Genomic DNA, 15,153 nt, shown 5'->3' on the forward strand with positions numbered 1-15,153 from the left:
TGAATAAGAGTTCCAGTTTCTCCACATCCTAGTCAACATTGTTTATCTTTTGTCTTTTGGATAATAGCACGACTGACAGTTGTGAGGTGATATCTCATTGTGGTTCTGATTTACATTTCCCTGATGACTGATGCTGAGCATCTTTTCGTACTCCTGTCAGCTATTTGGCCACTTGTTTGCCTTTGGTGAAATATCTGTTCAGGTCTTTGTCCATTTTTCTATTTTGTTATTTTGTTATTTATTTTCTTATTTGTTTTTGATATCGAGTTGTCTAAGTTGCTTATATATTTTAGATATTAATACCCTGTCAGATGTATGGTTTGCAGATACTGTCTTCCATTCCATAGGATGCCTTTTTATTTTGTTGTCTCCTTTGTGGTACAGAGCTTTTTATTTTGCTGTAGTTTTACTTGTCTGTTTTTGCTTTCATTGCCTATGCTTTTTTCAGGAACTGGGGAGTGTCTGTGTTGTGAATGGAGGTCTTGGTCTTTGGATTCCCCACGAGAAGATTCAGGTGGGGTATCCGTGCTCAGAATAAAGACAGCCAGAAGGAAATTAGTAAGCACGAAACACTTTATTAAAGCAAAAGTACAATCTCAAGGTGGGAGAGCAGGCAGGTTCCCCACGGTGGAACCAGACCCAAGGTTGTTTTGGGATTGGATATTATTGGTTCTCTCTGGGCTGGTAGGAGCTATGCTGGGCTTCTAGTGTGTAGCTTTTTTTTTTTTTTTTTTTTTTTCTTCCATCACTGTCCTTCCCTCTACCTTCTGTCTCATTCCCATTCAAGGACTTGAGACTCTGCCTGGGGTGTTCCTTCCACTGTTCACATCCAGCTTCTACCTAACACTTTGGTGTCAGATCTAAGAAATGATTGCCAAGACTAATGTCAAGATTTTCTCTTATGTTTCCTTTTAAGAGTTTTATAGTTTCAGATCTTACATGGTAGTCTTTATATTGATTGATTTCTGTTTATGGTGTAAATAAGGGTCTGATTTCATTTTTGTGTGTGTGAATGTCCAGTTTTCCCAAGAATATTGGTTGAAGAAACTGTGTTTTTAACCACTGTGTATTTTTGGCAGCCTTGTCAAAGATCAGGTGACTGCATATGTATTGGTTATTGCTGGACTCTCTATTCTGTTCCATTGATGTACATATTTATCTATGCCAGTACCACACTTTTTAAAATTACTGTAGTTTTGTAATATATTTTGAAATCAGGGAATATGATGCCTCCAGCTTTGTTTTTGTCAAGATTTCATTGGCTACTTGGGGTCTTTTGTGATTCCATATCAATTTTAGGACTATCTTTGAAAAATGCCATTGAGATTTTGAATAGGCATTTGATAGCATTGACTCTATAGATTGCCTTGGGTAATATGGACATTATAATAATATTAAGTCTGTCAATCCATAAATACAGGATGTCTTTCCATTTATTATGTCTCTTTAAGTTTTTTGTTTGTTTGTTTGTTTATTGGTGCTTTGTCCTTCCAAGTTTAGAGGTTTTTTCAACTCCTTGGTTACTCCTTGGTTAAGGTTCCCCAAGTATCTTATTCTTTTTTATTTTTCCTGACAACCAGTGCTTTATTAGTGAGGAGCCTTGGTTTGAGGAGTGGGGAGCTAGGATGGACAAGAAGCGCCCATCTTAAGGAATTTTCCTGGACATCAGGCATTCCTCCATGCATATTTCAAGTAAACACATTCATGGATGAAATCCTCAGAGGGGAGAGCGCTGTGACTGAAAGCAGCAGGGATGGGGGGGGGCTCCCTAGGCACAGCTGAGTCTGTGGGACAGCAGAACTTCTCCAAGTTCCAGGTGACATCATTACATCACACTGGAAACCAGGTGATGAACTTGGGGCTGGTCATGAGCAGTGGCATCATTACTGGGGGCCGGAAGAGCCTCTTGTAGGAAGTTGAAGAGGGGGTGCCCTTGTGCACCACTCTCCTCGCACTTCTCAGAAAGCATGAATTTGGGCTCGAACCTGTTCTGAGGTCTGAGGAACTTGAAGGAATTCAGGATCTCTTCCTTCCTGGCATTTCCTGATGCCAGCACCGCTTGCATGGGAAGCAAATATTGACCAGGCCCCTGGCAGGGGTGCTGCTGATGCTTGTTCTGGGCATAGTCCTGGATAGTTGTACCTCGGAGCGACACCGCATTTTTGGTCAGCAGCATGTTGGCCCCCAGGAACCCAGGCTCACAGGCTCGTCCCTGGCCAGCAGGCCCTTGGGAAAGGCATTCCTGGAGCGCTGGGGGCTGCAACTGCAGGTTGGTGGCAGGGAGTGCAGCTGCGCACATGGCCCGGCTGTGGGACCAGAGTGCACAGCTCTTTTGGTGCTCTTTTAAACGGGATCCTGAACAGACCAATAGTGAGTAAGGAGATTGGATTTGTAATTAAATACTTGCAACAAAGGAAATCCCAACACCAAAAAGCTTCACTGGTGATTTCTACCAATCTTTAAAGAAATAATAACAATACTGGTCAAACTATTCCAAAAATCTGAAGAGGAAGGGCTACTCTCAAACTGATTTTATGATGCCAGCATTACCTTGAAACCAAAGCTTGAAAAAGACACTACAAGAAAAGAAAACTATAGGCCAGTGCCCAAAATGAACAGACATGTAAAAATCCTTAATAAAATATTGACAAACCATATTCAGCAGTACATTAGAAAGATCATATACCATGACCAAGTGGATTTATTCCTGGGAGGCAGGGATGGTTCAATATGTGCAAATAAATTAATATGATACACCACATTAACAGAAACAATAAAATCATATGATCATTTCAGTAGATGCTGAAAAACACATTTGAGAAAATTCAGCATCCTTTCATGCTAAAAAAAAACTGTTAACAAATTACGTGAAGGAATTTACCTCCACATATGACAGTCTCCTAGCTAACAGCATATTCAGCCGTGAAAAACTGAAATCTTTTCCTTTGAGATCCAGAGTTACATGGATGCGCACTTTTACCACTTCTATTCAACATAATAATGGAGGCACTAGCTAGAACAGTAAGCAAGAAAAAGAAATAAATGCACCGAAATTGGAAAGGAAGAAATAAATTTATCTCTGCTTGCATAGGGCATGATTTTATACGTAGAAAACCCAAAAGACTCTACAGGACAGCTGTTAGTACTAATAACTGAATCCACTAAAGTTGCAGGATACTAAAACCAACATGCCAAAATCTATTGTGTTTCCATAACAATAGGGTAACTGAAAAGGAAATTAAGAGATCATTTCAAAATATCACATTAATACTGAGAAATCAATTGCCCATTAAACTGAATTGTTATAAATGTACTTAAGAATACATTGTTAATATTTGCTAATCAGTGTTGTGCTAGGCAATTTTTGCTATGATTGCCTGATACTGTAGCAGAACAGTACTGCTTTCAGGCCACAAAATCATGAACAAGAAATAAATCGTACAACTGAGTGAATCACATTAATCATTGTATATAATTAGACATACTTCTTATAGTTAAGTGTTATTTTTTCCAGTTCAATCTGTGTCCTTAGCCTGTGGTTCCCTGGTAGGTTTCTTATACATGGTGTCAGTCATCCGGCAGTGCTTTGTGATTTATATGTCATTGGATTTAATTCATCAATATTAGCTATATAAGTTTGAAATAAAACTGTAATAGCATAAAGAAATAAAACTGTAAATAATGTTGAAATAAAACTATAATAGACTAAGGAAAGAGCCTTTAGAAACTTATATTTACAACTCTGTATTCTAATAAGTCAAAAAATTTAAATATCAAATTATATTCAAAATATTCAACTGGAGAAGAGATAAGAAACGAGTGGTTTAATAGTCACCAGAAATATAACTTTTTGTTATTAATTGTAGAGTGGTATTTCCTATTCTGGATATAAATTGAATCAATATAAATTGTAGCATTTTTCATAAATATGTTAATAAACAGATATTTGCTGAACATGAATCAGTAAAATGAGGTCTGAGTAAAGGGATATGGAATTTCCATATATTTGGGATAAATTAAGAAATATGAAGTTAAATAAATAAAAGTTAAAGTTAAATATTGCTGAGATATCCTTCAGATGTTACTTTAGCTTTGTACCAGTTAATTTTAAAATTGTAACATTAAATATGTTTCTCAAGTCTGCTATGAGTCTCCTACTCTTTCTCCTTCCCACTCCTTGGGGCTGTGGCAGACAGTGTGGGACATCACTCCCAATGATAATTCCTCTTAGTATTCATGCCATTGCATAAGCTCCTCCTATTATATGTAAGCTGGGCCTAGTGACTTGGTTCTAATGAATAGAATATAGAAATTAATGGGTTATCTCTTCTAGTAGGAATTTAGAAGTAACAGTGACTCCTATCTTGTTTGCACACTTTCTTTCTCTCTTGCTGGTATTCTCTCTTGCCATCTCATTTGACCACTCTGATGAAGCAAGCTGCCATGTTGTGATATATGGCATATAGAGGAAAATGTGTCAGGAAACTGAGAGACACTTACAGTCAACATCTCATGAAGAACTGAGGATTTGGTTCAACAGCGTATGAGTAGCTGGATCCTGCCAACACCCACGTGAATGAGTTAGGAAGTCAATCCTTCCCAGTGGAGACTTGGGAAAAATGTATGCTTGTGAGACATCCAGAACCATATGCATCAGCTAAGCCATTTCACATTCCTAGTCCACAAAAATTGTGAAATAATAAATGTTTTAAGCCACTAAACCTTGAGGTAATTTGTTATACAGTAATCAATACCTCATATACAGGTTGTGGGCTAACTTATTCATCCCCGTGGATTCATTTCTCATCAATTTACTGATAAACTAAAATTCAAATTACACACCTATGATGCCTACTGAAATTTATATCCATATTTCAAAATTCTCATTTTATATCCACATATGACACTTCTTAGGAACTATAATAACCAATATAAAAAATAAACTCATTATCTCCCCCACCCCCGCAAATTCATTCTGTCTCTTAAACCTTAATTCATGAGATGATACTTTTTCAAACCAGTTTCCCATGATACTGTTTCAGATTAAGTCATTCTTAGCATCTCCCACTCTCGTGAATCTACCATCTGATTTTTAAAAGTTAAATTTATTTTATTCTACTTTTAAACATGTCTGGAATCTGTTTTATAACTAGTGTTTATACCTCAGTTTAAAATGCTGTCAATTTTCAAATAAATTGCTATACCAGCTACATGAAGAATATCCATTTTTGACATAGCAGTGGAAGTGTTTTAAAAATAAACATCTGCTTATATTTTTTTTTTTTTTACTCGCTACTTGCTCTCAGGTGAAAGTCAGACTTTTAACATGGATTTAAAGGATTTGATAGAAATGCCTTGTTTAACTCTCACATATCACATTTTTATTTGTCTTAGACTTAAGATCATGAAAGCAGTCACATTTTTCTGTATTATGTATTTCTTCATCCTCAGGCCCAGTTCAGTTTCTTTTCAATTAAATTCATGATAGAATGAGCAAGTGAATGATTGACCATAGTCTTTCAGATTTCAAATTATTGTCTTTTTAATATTAGGATTATGTTAACAGACTCTAATCTGTTAAACATACGGATTTGTAAAGACAGAAATGTGTGGATTTTAGGCCCAACTTTGCATTAATTTCTTGTCTTTGACTTTTAGCAAGATATTCCACAGAAAATTACACTAGTTCACTAAAATTATAGTATAATTGAACCTGACGAGCAAGAAGAGTCAGCATTCAGAGCATTAGTAAAACACAGGAATGCAAGAGGGTAGAAAGCACATAAATGAAAATAACAAAAGGAAGTCAGAAACATAGTTTAACATATGTTCACATTGAGGCTGTAGCAGTATCTGACCATCTGTTTCAGGCTACTGGCCACAGAGTCAGGCTGGATTTTCTAATAGGTAACAGTCTCTCCAAGTAACTGTTGTATCAGAGATAAACATTTGTTTTTACCAGTTGAATGCCATGTGTCCACCACTGATAAGAGTAGATCCTGTGGCACCAATATTCATTAGTGATTGCAAATGCTTTGCCTTGATAGAAGAAAAAAAAAATCAGCAACTCATTCACTGGATTAGCTTTCTTCTACTTTTATGCCAAATTCAGGAGTGGAATGGAGTTTTGTCACAGTCTCCTGTTACTTTTATGACACATTGCACAGTCAAAGAGTGCCATGAAGATGGGTCTTTAGGTTTTGCTTCAGTATTTTCCTGTATGAGTCCAACTGGAAGAAACTTTGAAGGCTTTTGTAATTTAAATAGGAGCAAATTATTTCTACCCCCAGTGTATCTTCCATTTTAGTGGAAATAATGGTAAATGGTATATAAGTGGAGAATAACTTGTTCCCTGTAGTCTGCTTAGATTTTCACTTTGAAAACTTGCACCTGTAAGTATTATAACTATACTGTAATGTATACTTGTAATACTATACCTGTAAGTATTGCCAAGGTACTTTGGCAAATATAGAAGATAATTTGAAAGTCATTACTATAGATTAAGATAATTTATTTGAAAAAGTCTTACATTCAAAATATAAAAAGGAATGCATCAATTGTGTAATATCAACTTCTCAGTTTAAATTTGGCAAGGTTTTCAATTGTATGAGTTAATTTCATTAATCTTCCACCATTGCTAATTAAATTTCTTTATAATGTAACAGTCATAAGAAATAGCTAACTTTTCATTCTAATTGGAGTGTTACTTATACAGAAAACTGAAGTAAAGGAAACACACAGATGGAAGCTGCAGGTGTAGCCATCCTCTAGGCTTTGTCATAATCATGGGATTGATTACTAAACAGAATGATGTCAAGAATGATGAAGGATCTGAGATTAACCTAATTGCAGACTTGCAAGTTAGCCTACCACAGTTTTATGTCTGCTGACAGAAAACATGAGACATCTGTATCAGAGAGAATAGACTTTGTTATTTAGATATAGCAAGAATAATAATAATCATATCAGTTCCTTTCCATATCTCCCAATCTACCTTCCCAGCTCATGATGCAGTACACACATAGCAGGTTTGTGTCCCAGATGGGAAAGTTCAAGATTATGAAACTTTAATCTTTCATAATGAACTGCAAGCAAACTGTCCAATATATTCCATAAATGGAGACCTTATCTTTATTAAACTCAGGAGCAGACAATTCTGCCTTCTGCTCTGGAAGGAGACACTTCCAGGGCTATTCACTATTCCACACCCTTGAAAAGTAATCCAGGAAAAAAGAAATTTAAAAGTTGTCACTGTTTCTACCTGTCATTGTCTCTACTTGCAGGTGTTCCTGAAATGTGAGAGACATCATGAACAGGAACAACAAAAAGGCAGTTGATTGTATTCTATGAATTAATAGAGATGGCAGTGGAGGTAGGGCTTGGTCAAAAATCCATCTGGGGTTGCCAGTGCCAGTCCTTGGAATTCTCTCATAAATGAATCAATTATTAAAAATATATTGACTACACCCTTAAAATTGCTTTAAATTATTAATCCTTTAAAGATGGAATATTTTGTTAAAAATTAATATAATTCAGCAAACTCGTGCCTAATATTAGCATACTAATGTTCATTAGTATCATTTTATCTTTTATGTGGTTCTGAACTGAGAACACGTTTTAAATTTTTTTTTTTTTTTCCAACATTTTTTATTTATTTTTGGGACAGAGAGAGACAGAGCATGAACGGGGGAGGGGCAGAGAGAGGGAGACACAGAATCGGAAACAGGCTCCAGGCTCCGAGCCATCAGCCCAGAGCCCGACGCGGGGCTCGAACTCACGGACCGCGAGATCGTGACCTGGCCGAAGTCGGACGCTTAACCGACTGCGCCACCCAGGCGCCCCGAGAACACGTTTTAAAGATGGGAGTAGCGAAAACAGTTTAGTAGAGGAAATTTTTCATGGAGTCCAGTTATGTACAGAGAGTGGTAAATAGTGAGGAAAAAAGTAACCAATTATGACACTTGGGAGATTGTGTTTTATGAAGTCAGGGGAACAGCACTGGGATGAAGGTAGGAAAATGTTCCAGTCAAGGCTTCTTCATTTGTAATTGCCCTTTGATCTGCTCTCATCACTTAAGATGGTTGCTTTCTTAAGAAAGTCACTTCCCTAAGGCTAATAAGTCACTTTAATTGTAGTTTTGTTATACACACATTACTAAAACTTCATAAATGTAATTGGCTACATGATCTAAGAGTATTCTCACTATAAAAATTATAAGAACAATTTCTCTAAGTAGCAGTGATAATGTACTCATGTCATCATAATTAATATCCCAATCACTGAAATTATATTCCATTGGATTTAACCCACTACTCTTTACTAGCTCTGTATTCTTAGACAATTTTCCTAATTTTTCTGAGTGTCATGTTGTCCCTTTGTAAAACAGGGTTTGCACTTAATAAAGACTTTCTTGTGATATTCGAGTTTATGTATAGTAAAAACATAGAGTTATTCTGGAGAGATTCTATCCATTTCTTAAATAGGAGGTACTACCATAATTAGCATTGTTATTATTTTAAAGAACAAAGGAATAACCTTGGGTAAACAACTCTGAGAAAAAATAAAACAAATGAATATCATAAAATGTAAATAATACTTACAGAAGCTAGAGAAAAACTTGTAAGGATGAGAAATATACTGTACTGATATTTCTATATATTTGGAGAAGAGGATAGTAAAATTTCTGAGAATAGAAAAGAACACATCTTGTTTCAACTGCCTAATCAAAATTAGTTTCATCAAAAATCACCCATGAAAGAGTATAACAGGGAACTGAAAATGAATTATTCAGGGCAAGAAAACTTCTGGAACATGTGTCTTGCTTAGAATTCAGAAGAAGTGAAATATAAAATATAAAAGAATGGAGTTGTGTCTCCCAAAATAAATAAAAATGTAGTTTCCCTTACTGTTTAATCTTCACACAGTTCCAGTGTCTACAGTGTTTCAGGACTAATGAAAATCCATGGGATTTGGGGTAGAAGAGGACAGTACATAATGCTGTATTCTCCTTCTGTCAGCTTAGGCACAATATTAGGGACAAGGTAGTTAGGATTGAATAGCCAGAGATTCTTACATGGATTAAATGTAACAACAGCATGAAAAAAACTTTGGATTATGTTGCTAAGTGTGACCTTAAAGATAAGTAGTAGTCTTCATTGTGTACATTAAGAAAATTCAATTCAGGGGGGCGTCTGGGTGGCTAAGTCAGTTGAGCCTCCAGCTCTTGATTTTGGCTCAGATAATGATCTCACAGTCATGGGATCGAGCCCCACATTGGGTTCCATGCTGGGTGTGGAGCCTGCTTATTATTCCCTCTCTCCCTCACCCTCTCCCTCTACCCCTGCCCCTCTCGCATGTATGCTTTTGCTCTCTCAAAAATAAATAAATAAAAATTTAAAAATTCAGTTTAGAAATCATAAGCCTTGCGTGTAAGAGCCCTAGGACTAAATGGACTCTGCTATACTGTAGTCCCTCCATCACTCCGTAGTGACTTCTCATAGGGATATTTAAAATGATATAGTCAAGTATACCAATGATGGAGGAAGTTCTAAGAGAATCAACATATAGCAAAAAAGAGCCACAATGAGAAGCACTGTTGATTGAATCAGAGAACCCCATTATAGCTGCCTTGACAATCAGCCATAGGCGTGCTTGATTCACCTTTCTGCCTTCACACATACGATCACAGGACTTTGCTTATCCAGGTGTTCAATAAAATGCTCCCTGAATTGATTTGCTGTGTTTGAAATTCCAATTAAGTTGTCAACACTGCTTATACTTCTTTATCCCAGAACCTCTAGAGGTTCTTCAGAATGAAATATCAATGAGGTTGATAGTGGTGGGATGGAGGTTATTTACCTCGCTTTAAGTTGTTTGTCCTAATATCGGTTCATCTGTTTCTCATGAAATCTAACAAAAGAGCTTTGTATTCCCTGTTACTTGTATTCAACATTAGTGCTCTCAGCAAAGTAGATTAATGAAAACAATGTTTAAATAATAGTAATTTTGATGGATGGGCATTGGAAGAACTCTATATATCCATTCTGTAAAATTTTTATTTCATTTCTAATACCACTTGTATCCCCCACTAATCTGCTATTAATTGATTGATTGACTTATTTATTCTAGAAACTATTGAATTTTATTCATTGTCAGGTAGTTAGCTAGGTTGCTGGGGATTAAATGATTAATAGGAGAGACTTAATCCTGGCTTTAAGAAGTTGGGAGTCTTTTAGAACAGCAAACAAGGATTTATTTTAGAAGTGGTATCATTAGATTTTAGCTTTGACAAGGTGACTTTCCTTAATGTGGGGTTAATGAAAGACTTTCTGGGAAAGTGATTTTAAGGAGTGAAGAGGAGGAGAAATTAATCCATGAAAAGAAGAGCAGAAAGCATGCTTTGGCAGAGATGTTGTAATCCTGGGGACATGAAAAAGCCTATATTTTTGAGGAAATGAAAGTAGCTGGCTATGGAAACAGAGTGAAATAAGTTTGTATATGAAGTCCATAAGCCAGTTCATGCAAGGTTTTATAGTCCAAGAGAAAAGCCATTGTAAAGTTTTAAATAGGAAATTGTCATTATCCAAATAACATTTTAAAAAATAAATCTGATATTTAGTGATCAATAAAATGAAAGTTTTCAAGAGAGGGCAGAGCAGGTGATAACAGGCTATTACAGAAGTGTTCTTTTAAAAAAAATATATTTGACATCTTACAGGGTTAAAGTGTGTTGATTTGATACATTTATATATTGCAGCATGATTGCTATTATAGTGTTGGCACCTCTATCAGGTCACATAATTATTCTGTTTTGTGATGGGAATAATTAAGATGAAGTCTCTTAGCAAGTTTGATGTTTATAATGCAATATTGTTACCTATAATCACTCTACTGTGTGTTAGATCTGCAGGACTTACTTATCTACGAGTAGCAAGTAATATACCCTTGGCATCTCTCCTATTCTTCCACCTCCCAGCCTCTGGTAACCACTATTGTATTCTCTATTTTTATGAGTTTTTTTGTTTGTTTGATTTTAGTTTTTAGTTTAGTTCATTTTTTTTTCACATATAAGTGATACCATGCAGTATTTGACTTTCTTTGTCTGAATTATCTCATTTAATCTAATACCCTCAAGGTCCAACTATGTTGTCACAAATGGCATAATGTCATTTCTCATGGCTGAAGAATATTGTACGTGTGTGTGTGTGTGTGTGTGTGTGTGTGTGTGTGTGTATACACATATATATGGATAATCTTTTTTATCCTTTCTTCCATTGATGGGCACTTAGGTAGTTTCCACATCTTCGCTACTCTGAATAATGCTGAAAAACATGTGAGTGCAAATATCTCTTAGATAACTTGCTTTTCTTTCCTTTGGATATATTCTTACAAGTGGAATGGCTGGATCTTATGGTAGTTCTAATTTTTTTAGAACACTCCATATTGTTTTCCATAGTGGCTGAGGTTTAGTGTGAGAAAATATTGGCTTACTAGTGTCATGGCCCTCTAGATGAATAATAGATTTGAAAAATATTTCAGGGGTGTAATCAAGCAATTGGTGATTGATTGGAGGAGAAGAGGGAAAGGGAGAGGGAGAGAAAGTCACTCTTAAATTTTTGGTATGAGTGCCTGTGTGGAGAGTACTCTTGCTGAGATTTGGACTGTTTCCCACATGTATGTGTGTGCGGCAGGGGATGGGCAGGAGAAAATCAAACATGTCTCATGAAGTAGTTGAAGCCTTTGTATTTCTATTGATAACCAATTGGCTTGAGAAAAGGATTTGGTAGAGCAGGCAGGATAAAAGATCTAAAATTGAGCATTGTTGGAAATAAGTCAGTGCTAGTTCCAGATAATCTGAAAATTTAAAGCGGTTTTCTTTATTCTTCAATTATTAGTTTTGGTCCTAAATAGTAAGCATGTTAAATTGCTAAAATTTCCAAATTTCCTTTGACAAATTAATTAACATTTAAGCCACATGGTAAATATTATGTATAAAAAGAACCAGAGAGTAGTGAGAGTCCAAGATATAAAGTATTATCTCCGGTTTCCCAGATTTGGCACCACTCTCCTGTGTATGTATGTATGTGTGTGTTGGTGTGTGATATCTGTATCTATATTTATAAAGATATTGATGAATTACCAGTGTATTGAAAATATGATAAACTCAAACCTTTTATATTTAATGTGTGGGGTTCACGTGGAAGAAAATTAAATGGGCTGATTCAGCTGCAAAGCCTTAATGTGTTCTGTGATGTGGCTTATTGCTGTGGAATTGGTTCTATAAAAAAGTAAAAGTGCTCAAGTTGTTTTTTTAAAAACCATTTCTACTTTGTATGCTCTTTTGACAAAATAAAAATGAAAAGAGAGCAATTTAAAACCCTTTAAATGATGCATCTACGGCAATATAATATGTGGCATCGTACTGTTAAGAGTAGCATCAAATCCCATATCAGGTCAGCTATTACCTTTTCATTTAATTCAAAATGACCTTATGGAATGACTCTCATACTGGGCAAAATCTCATACAGTAATCTAGCTTTTAAAATGCTGTTTATATATTTTATTTTATTTTTCTTTAGTGCAATGTAAATCGCATACCATTGAGTTGACAAGTAAATGTGATTACTAACAAAAATACTCATCAGGATGTTATCTTCACATATTAATGAGAAAAAGAACATATTATAATTAGTGTTTGGGAGAAATAAACTTCACATTATCATGCAATATATTTCTCATGTCCTCATCATTTACCTTATACACCATGCATTTGTAAATATCATGCCATTTTTGGTTTCTAAAAATTACTTAAGAAAACATTTAAAATTTCTTCAAATCTTGCAACCTTAGGGGCACTACATCGTTCAACCATGTACCTTCTCAGGGAAGAAATACAGTACAATGTCAGAGGGGAAAACTGTTCTATATAAGTATCCTTCACTATAATGATTTTCCTTTTATTTTGAGTATAATATATTTGGTTATCTTAGACAAAGTTCCAGGTCTGATTCTTTTGTGTATGTGCTTTAATATCAGTAACTATGGCAACAAGATTTTAAATGCTGTATGTAGTGTAAGTAAAGGGAAAATGGAGAGGATAAAACCCTAAAAGAAGAAGCTGTCAGTCCTCTTACTGTCATTGTGAGTCACAAAAACAATTTTCAGAATTATCTTGTAGGTCACAAAAAGATTTAGTTTATTTGCTTATTTTGTAATGAGTTTGCCTAGAATTATCTACATTTTTTATTGGCCTTTGTTTCATGTTATGCTTTTATGTGATGGCTAGAATTAGTTATATACAAATCACATTCCATTTCCTGAATGGTGCTGTGAGGAGGTCTGTGGAATCACTTCTCAGTAGAATAAACTCAACTGAAGAAACTAATATGAAAAAAATTAAAATCTCTGGTAATTATTCTAAGCACATAAAGCAAATAAACAAACACTTATTCAGGAAAATATAACTGTCATGGAGAAAAAGGAAATACCACAGGACCTGAGCTGTGGTCTGGTCTTTGACTTCATGCTGAACCCCTGTTGAAGGCTGTACAATCTCCCCAGAAGTAGGGAGCATTTCCCATCCCCACCAGCTCCTTGTTGCTTCAGCCAAATCCCAGGAAAAGTGAAGAGGGCTCCTTCTTCAACTTGCCCCAATGCAAAAGCCTGCCACTGTACACCAGGGGAGGAAAGATGACAAGACTTCTTTAATTGCCCTCACTCCAGCTCATTCGTAGGATGGGTGTACCACAACAGGGGGTGTCCAGCTGAGAAGAGAAGAGGCTGTTAACACAGAGGACATTGGGTATGTTCAGTCCTGTGTCCACTGAGAAGCAACATCAGAGGATTTCCAAGACAGAGGAAACAGATAACACAGAAATAGTCCAGCCAATTCAGTAAACAAATGAACAAGCAAACAAGAGCAAAACTGTGAGCCCCAGAGGTGCCTTAAAGGAAGTATTAAAAGGAACTTTTCCTATCCCAGGTATGCTATTATAAGAGAAGCAGTCATGTGTCCCTAACTCCGTCGCTAGAGCAGTGGCTCAAAAATTTTCCCCAGTGAAAGATTTAAGCCATTAGAACAGAGAACACCAAAGTTCTCTCCTCCAAAAAACTGACTTTATTTTGAACAGAGTATGGGGTGGCTTCAGCCTAGAATCTCTTAAAAACAAGAGAAATGTTAATGATGAGCAATTAAGGAAGGTGGATATCTTCATGAGAATATTCTTTAAATCAGTTTAATTTACCAAAAATATCAAGGTAAAGAGAGCTAAGACGATCCTTCCTGGCGTGAGGAAAAAAAAACTGTCAAAGAAAGCTTCAAAAACAGTTTCTGCAAAGAAGCCCAAGTGGAGTTGGATCAGACTGTGTAATAATTTATGCTCTAAATTATTATCAAAAACAATAGAACAGTCAGCCAGCAGTTAGTGGAGCCTAACAGCAGAGTGTGATGCCAACACAGGCAGACAGCCTAACAGAGATTAGGGAATGAGACTTTCAAATAAAGCTCAGTTAAAACCATTATCAACACAGAGGACATTGGGTATGCTCAGGCGTGTGTCCGCTGAGAAGCAACATCAGAAGATTTGCAAGACAGAGGAAACAGATGCAACAAAAATAGTCCAGCCAATTCACCAAACAAATGAACAAGCAAACAATAGCAAACTTAGTGAGCTCCAGAGGTCCCTTAAAGTGCATATTACAGGAAACTTTTCAGGCTGAAGAAATAAACACAGAGGGAAATTCAAATCCATACCAAACAGTGAACACCAGTAAAAGTAATTATGTAATTTAAAATAAAATGTAATATGCCTGTTTCTTTTTCCCTCTTTTACCTTATTTAAAAAGCAATTATGTGCAGCATTGTGTATATGATTATATTGTTGGATGTACAATATATAGAAATATATTTGTCAACAGAAGCATGAAGGACATAGGTAGGTGCAAAACTGTTTTGGAATGAGGAAGTGATACCAGATGGTAACTCAAATCCACAGAAACAAAGGAAAAGAATAAAAAGTGATACATAAGCAGGTTAATATAATAAACTATAAATAAGACCCAGTTCTCAATTTTTATGTAAGTTTTGTAAACAACCTACAATTATATAAAATAATAGCTGTTACAGTATATGGCAGACATATACAACTATATCAA

The 15,153-nt window shown here is 35.8% G+C and overlaps 1 long non-coding RNA gene across 1 annotated transcript in view; it reads left to right on the forward strand.

The window, feature by feature from the left end:
• Nucleotides 1-15,153, forward strand: part of LOC122199335 — a 93,792-nt gene that overhangs the window by 4,948 nt on the left and 73,691 nt on the right. Inside the window, exon 2 of the long non-coding RNA XR_006193467.1 lies at nt 7,284-7,372. This is a non-coding gene — a long non-coding RNA (uncharacterized LOC122199335). The remainder of the gene's footprint in view (nt 1-7,283; nt 7,373-15,153) is intronic.

Source organism: Panthera leo, chromosome A1, assembly GCF_018350215.1.
Source record: "Panthera leo isolate Ple1 chromosome A1, P.leo_Ple1_pat1.1, whole genome shotgun sequence".
Classification (NCBI taxonomy): domain Eukaryota; kingdom Metazoa; phylum Chordata; class Mammalia; order Carnivora; family Felidae; genus Panthera; species Panthera leo.